Source organism: Mus pahari, chromosome 23 (assembly GCF_900095145.1).
Source record: "Mus pahari chromosome 23, PAHARI_EIJ_v1.1, whole genome shotgun sequence".
In the NCBI taxonomy this organism is placed as follows: Eukaryota; Metazoa; Chordata; class Mammalia; order Rodentia; family Muridae; genus Mus; species Mus pahari.
In genome coordinates, this window is record NC_034612.1 from 37,473,903 (window position 1) to 37,480,886 (window position 6,984).

The 6,984-nt window shown below is 43.8% G+C and overlaps 1 protein-coding gene across 1 annotated transcript in view; it reads right to left on the minus strand.

Annotated features, from left to right (window-relative positions):
• The window catches only part of Flt3 (fms related tyrosine kinase 3), a 73,076-nt gene that overhangs the window by 55,869 nt on the left and 10,223 nt on the right, over positions 1-6,984 (minus strand). The gene's annotated exons all lie outside the window — the stretch shown is intronic.

Below are 6,984 nucleotides of genomic sequence, written 5' to 3' on the forward strand. Positions count from 1 at the left end.
CACACACACACACACACACCGAAGACCTCAGAAATGCATGCTAGGTGACTCCTCTATCAATAAATACTTTCCAGGGAGGTAGATCCAACCCTAAGCTCTCAAGCTTAGGTGTTTTTAGAGCCTTTTGGAGGTATTCGCTTATTTCGTTTTAATTAATTTTGAGCTAGCACACAAAGCGATGTGTTTCATTATGGCACTTTCCATGTTGAGCTTCATTTAAGCTTCTCGGTTAAATAAATGCAAGATCCCAGTGCGCATGGCAATAATTTGACAAAACAAAACAAAACAAAACTCTCTATACAAAGACCACCAGAATCAAATTTATTCACTGACCCAGTGGCTCTTACACTGCCCTAAGCAGTGAAGGACTACTCAAGAGTGTGTTTCTGTCTTTCAAAATATCTTTTACTGGCCCTCGAGTGATAGATCTAATAGAGGCAGGAAATAAATGTATGTGCCCAGCCATTTCTGTCTCCTGTAATCTCAGTGCCTCCAGGATATTAGTTCCCTTCTCATCACAGTCTCTAGCGTTTTTACTCTCCATTCTTTTAAATATGTGATTTTGCCAAGTGTGATGAGGCATGTCTTTAAGATTTATTTATTTATTTTATACATACGAGTACCCTGTTGCCCTCTTCAGACACACCAGAAGAGGGCATCGGATCCCATTACAGATGGTTGTGAGCCACCATCGGGTTGCTGGGAACTAAACTCAGGACCTCTGGAAGAGCAGGCAGTGCTTTTACCTCCTGAGCTGGTGCATGTCTTGTCTTTAATCCCAAATTCCTTTCATTTGACCCCAGCCTGGTCTAGATAGCATGCTCTAGGCCAGCCAAGGCTATCTAGTGAGACCCTGTCTCAAAAAACCAAAACCAAGCAAACAATTATAACCACCACGATGCCTTTATGGTCAAATCGATTGTGAGCTTTTCTTTTAACCTCCAAAGTTTTCTGCTTCAAACAGGTGCCGCCGCCCTCAGATCTACCCAGCTACACATGGGATTCCAGCTGCATTCTCAACAACATCTGCTACAACAAGACCATCAGTCTTTCTGTTATTTGAAATTGTATCATCGTTGCATCTGTGTGGGGGCCACGAATCAGGTAGCTGAGCTGGTGTGGTACGCACTTTTACTGGCTGAGTCATCTTCTGCCTACAAGATTTTCCCTCTTCATGGGGCATGCTACCTTAGGATAGACAGTGTCTCCTCTAGTGTGGTGTTTGTTTGTTTGTTTGTTTGTTGTTTTACTGTGGTGATGTATTCTCTTCAGATAGTTTCGCCAAGACAAGTTCTTCAAGGTTTATCTTGAATCTTAAACAGTTGTATGCATTTGTAACATACGGGGCTTTTGATGTCACACTGCATCTGTCTGTGTCTTTGATCTTTGTTTTCCTGGTGGCCTTCCTCACCTTTCATCGACCTTGGTTACATGGGCTTTGTCACTGTCTTGCTTCTCTTGTTCATTGGGTTTTAACTCTGGTCATGATTATTTTCTTTAATTTTGTTTATATGGAGCTGAATTGGCTATTTTCCTTTTGTTTCTTCTTTTCTAGTGTTTTGTTTTGTTGGGGTTTTTTTTTGTTATTTTTTTTTGAGACAGGTTTCTCTGGGTAGCCCTGGCTGACCCGGAACTTGTTCTGTACACCAGGCTGGCCTTGAACTCAGAGATCTGCCTGCCTCTGCCTCCTGAGCACTGGGATTAAACTTGCACAACACTGTGGTTAACTTCCTTTCAGTGTTTGTTTGTTTGCTTGCTTGCTTGTTTAATGTGAAGCCATTGCTTTGAGATCTTTATCCTTTTATAGTGGCTCTCACCTGTAATCCTGGCACTGAAAAGGCTGAGCAGGCAGATAACGTCCATGAATTTGAGACCACTCTTTAGGCTACAGAGCAAGCCTCCGTCTCAAAACAGTCATGACACTGTAGCTAAAAGCTGTAATTACTAATTAATAAGTAAATGTCTAATAAGAATCTAATGTTCTAAATTTGGGGCTGAGGGCATGACTCAGTAAAAGAGGGCTTCCCTCAAACATGTGAGGTGCTCAGTTGAATCCCTAACAAAAAAACAAAACAAAAACAAAAACAAAAACCGGAAAACAGCAACAGCTTGGGCTAGAAGGGCAGTTCAGTAATAATTCCTGCTCCAGTATGGCTTTAGAGGAACCTCACATGTTGTCACATTCATCTTATTTTCCTTTCTGTTCAGTTCACGCTACATTTGATTTTTCTGGTTTCTTCTGCACCTGGGGGCTCTTCATAACCATGCTTTGATTTCTCAAATACGTTTTTCTGCTAGCAATTTCTAATCCGGTACCGTTTCTGTCAAACGATACCGTCTTTTACGTCTGGAATCTTCCAAAGTTTGTTGGAGTTGTGTTTCGTAGCTCAGAGCAGATGCTGTCCCTGTAGGCACATCAGCTGTGTGCACCTGGGGGTGTGTGGATGGATGTTCAGCTGCTGTTAGCTTAGCGTCTTGGTTGGCAGAGTCGATCAAGATTTCTCTTTGTCTCATTGATGGCTTTCCCTCCCGGTGCTAATAACTGACAGAGTGCTGAACCCTGAGAACATGATGGTCTATTTGCTGGATTTTCCTTGCACCTCAGCCAGAGCTCCCACATACAGTTCCCAGCTTTCCTACACACGTGGATGGATGGCCAGGAGTCTTTTGACAAAACAAGCCTTCCATTACAAGTGACTCTGCCCCGAAACACATTCTGATGCTGTTAAAAATCCTACTAGACATTTAGATTAGGGTTAGCATGAAAATTTCCCTTCATTTTAATTAATTAATTAATTAATTAATTATTGAGACAGGACCTCACTCTGTAGCTCTAATAGACCTAAACTCACTATGTAGACTGGGTTGGCCTTGAACTCACAGAGAACCTTCTACCTTTGCTCCCCAGCCCTGGCATTAAAGATGTGTGCCACCATGCCTGGCCACCCATTCTTTTCTGTTTGTCCTATTACTCTCTCATATGTAGGAAACTTCATTTATGTGGCACAAAGGTTGATCTTTTCTCTTTTAATGAAATTAACTTTGTCTTTTTAAAAACACTGATTTTCGTTTTTATGTTTTAATTAAAACTTTATTATAAAGAACTTGAAAATAAAATCATCACACAGCAAAATTACCTTTTTGTTGTGATATTGGTGTTAAGTTTATGAGATTATTGGTGTGATTAAGCTTCAATCTATCATTCTGTCCTTTGATTTCTATGAATCTTGTTTGCTCTTAATTCCCTTGTCTTCTTTATTCTGTCTTCTTTGGGAATAGCTGAATTTTTACTTGTGTGTGTGTGTGTGTGTGTGTGTGTGTGCATACAGAGACCAGGCAATGACACATGTGTGTTACTCTGTTATAGTTACTGTTCCACTGCAGTGAACAGACACCAGGACCAAGGCAAGTCTTATAAAGGACAACATTCATTTGAGGCTGGCTTACAGCTTCAGAGCTTTAGTCTGGTATCATCATGGTGGGAAACATGGCCGTGTGCAGGCAGGCATGGTGCTGGAGAAGGAGCTGAGGGTTCTACAACTTGACCTAAGGCAGAAGAAGAACTGAGACACTAGTCCTTGCTTGAGCAGAGACCTCAAAGCCCACCTCCATAGTGACACACTTCCTCCAACAGGGTCACACTTCCTAGTAGTGCCACTCTCTGTGGGCCAAGCATCCCAACCCGTGAGTCTATGGGGGTCATTCCTATGGAAACCACCACAGTCTCCATCACTCACAACCTAATCTTCTGAGACAGGGTCTCTCACTGAACCTGGGTTTCTGTTTCACCAAGACTGGCACAACAACCCACTGGGATCAACCTGACTCTACATCCCCAGCCCCAGGGTTGCAGAGGTGTGGCCTTTACATGGGTTCAGCAGATCCAAATTCTCAGAACAATGGTATTTTCCCGAGCACTCCTCCTGTATGATAAGACTTTTCCTGGAGGGACATGATGCGCACATCTCCTCAGCTCAGACGGGGAGCCCACGACAGAGCAAAAATCCAGATGCCACCAAAGTCCAGCTTGCTCGAACCAGTGACTTTTATTGGCGTTAAAAGAATATGGGTCAGGGGTCACTTACAAGAGCAGAAATGACTCAAAGACTGATGCATCACCAAAGCCCACCCCAGCATGAGCCACAGCTCACACAGCTGGGAACCTGGAGCCCACTGCACAGCCTGCAGGCAGCTCAGCAGGTTAGAGAGCATCCTTTCCAAGTGACTCCATTGGTCTAAGCCTCTTGCAGGCAGCTCTGCTTGTTTCTGTTTCTTCCGAGCAGTTCTTCTGTTTCTTCATCTCGAGCCATCTCTGTAGCTTCTATTGCTTACTCTGGTAGGGACCTAGTGAATTTGGTCAGTTTTAGTGGCTTCTTGAAGCTATTTTGAAGTTATTTTATCTCCCTGCTTAGGATGAAATGTTTCAACTTCAGGGGAAACTGTTACACAGCACCACTCGGACAAATCATTTGTATCCATAAATATACAAAGAACTCTTCAAACCCAACAATAAGAAAGTCACAAAGCAAGGAAATGAGTAAGTGTGTGGGAATTGCATCACACCATCAGCCACGTAGGGAAACACGAATCAAAACCACAACATGCTGTGAATTAGAATTGGGAGGTGGGGAGGGAAGCAGGCAGCAAAATATTAAGACTCAGACCCAGACTGAGAGGGGAACCAGGGACAAACCCGGAAATCTTGACTGCAGCCCGTGCAGACAATAGTATTGAGCAACTGCAATCCCTATGTGCCCTTGGGGCAGATGAAGATGGTTAAGCATTTATGTAGCTTAAAACCCATCTATACAATACCATGCTGATGTTATTTACCCAGGAGAAATTAACACTATGCTCCTGTGAACTGCCTGTACTTGAATTTTTACAAAGTCACTCATAATCGACAGAAACCAAGAGAAAACGGAAGTTCAAAAGGCAACTTAATAGATAAATAAACTACGACATAGTCACACATTAAAATACTATTCAGCAATAGAAAGGGAAAATACTGATATATAACAGCATGAGGTAATTGCGAAGAATTTCTGAAAGTCCAGACATGATGGGGCACAGCTTTAATCCTAACACACAGGAGGCAGGGTCAGGAGGATCTTATGAGTTCTAGGACAGCCTGATTGAAACATCAAAAGGCCAAAGACATCATTCTATGTCTGTAAACAGAGTCAAAAGACCGCATATTATACAGTTCCACACACAATCTTTGAAAAGAGGGGGAAATATGATTGACTACCAGGGGTTGGGTGTAGAGAACGGGGGTTTATAATGACCACAAGGGAATTGGGGATGCGGTAGATATGCTTTGCGTGTGGACTGTGATGTCAGCTGTCTGCTTGCTTCTAACAAACTCCAGGAAGCAGATATTTTAAAAGGCGACATTACTGTAGCAGCTTGACTCATCACATCTGCCTGTAAAAGGCTGATGTGACATCATCAGTGTGAAGGTTCTTTCCCAAGAATCCATTCCAACGTGAAAATTCCCAGATCATTGTGGCAAAGTCATGTGGGGGCCTGAGGGAGCGTTGGAATTAAAAATGGCGGGGAGGGCCGGGCGTGGTGGCGCATGCCTTTAATCCCAGCAAAGGCAGGCAGATTTCTGAGTTCGAGGCCAGCCTGGTCTACAGAGTGAGTTCCAGGACAGCGAGGGCTACACAAAGAAACCCTGTCTCAAACAAAACAAAACAAAACAAAACAAAAAAAGGCGGAGAGGCTCGCAAAATTATCTGCTTTGAAAGGAAAAGGGTGGCCCTGGGGAGGGTGCTTCCAGGAGGATGACGTTAGTCTAAAATCAAAGTCTAGGCTAAAGCAGTTCTCTCTTAAGAAGCCCACACTTCCTCCTGCATGCTCATACCCTCCAACCCGCTTGAATCACACTTAAGCCTCTAATAAAATCTTTTCTTAATAACCCACAACACTGGGGGCTGGTGAGATGGCTCAGCGGTTAAGAGTAACGAATGCTCTTCCAAAGGTCCCGAGTTCAAATCCCAGCCACCACATGGTGGCTCACAACCATCTGTAATGCGATCTGACGCTCTCTTCTGGGGTGTCTGAAGACAGTCACAGTGTACTTACATATAAATAAATAAATAAATCTTTAAAAATAAATAAATAAATAAATAAGCCACAACGTCGCTTCCCAAAAACACCAGAACTAGGTAAATCTAGGTGTGGTAGTGCATGCCTGTAAGCCCTTCTGAGCTTACAGCCCTCAGGAGGCAGAGGCAGGAGAGTTGCCTCAACTCTCAGGCAAGTCTGGTCTCCATGAGTTCAAAGCCAGTGAGCTACAGAGTGAGCCCGTGTCTCAACAAGCAGACACAAGACTCAAAGTGAATAAATAAATATCTGCTCTCTGACGACAGAGCTATGGTTTAGATTATATGAGGCAGGAGAAGGCTAAGACACCTCATCGCCTTTCCTTTCTTTTTAAATAATACTAAGAAGAAGTTCAGAATTGTTACGTGTGTAAGTGTTTGCCTGAATATGCCACATGATGCCTGATACCTTCAGAGTCTGAAAGAGGACATCTGATTCCCTGGAACGGGTGTCACAGATGGTTGTGAGCTGCCATGAGGGTGATAGGGACAGAACTGAGTCCTCTCCCACCCTCATTTTCCATCCAAGCATTAGCCACACCCTAACATTTTAACCATCTTGATTAGCCTCAAATCAGTTCAGCCTCTGTATTACCGTGGTCTTGACTGTGTCTGGCCTGGACCACTGTCAACAGCTCCCCAGCTGGTCCCTGTATGCCAGTTCAGCTCTCCATCCTCCACACTGACACCACACGTTCTCCACCCAAAACCTCCACCACTCTTGGCAGGGTTCTTCCCAGTTTTGGAAGGACTCACAGATCCCTTTAGAAATCGTGTACGTGGGCTGGTGAGATGGCTCAGTGGGTAAGAGCACCCAACTGCTCTTCCGAAGGTCCCGAGTTCAAATCCCAGCAACCACATGGTGGCTCACAAC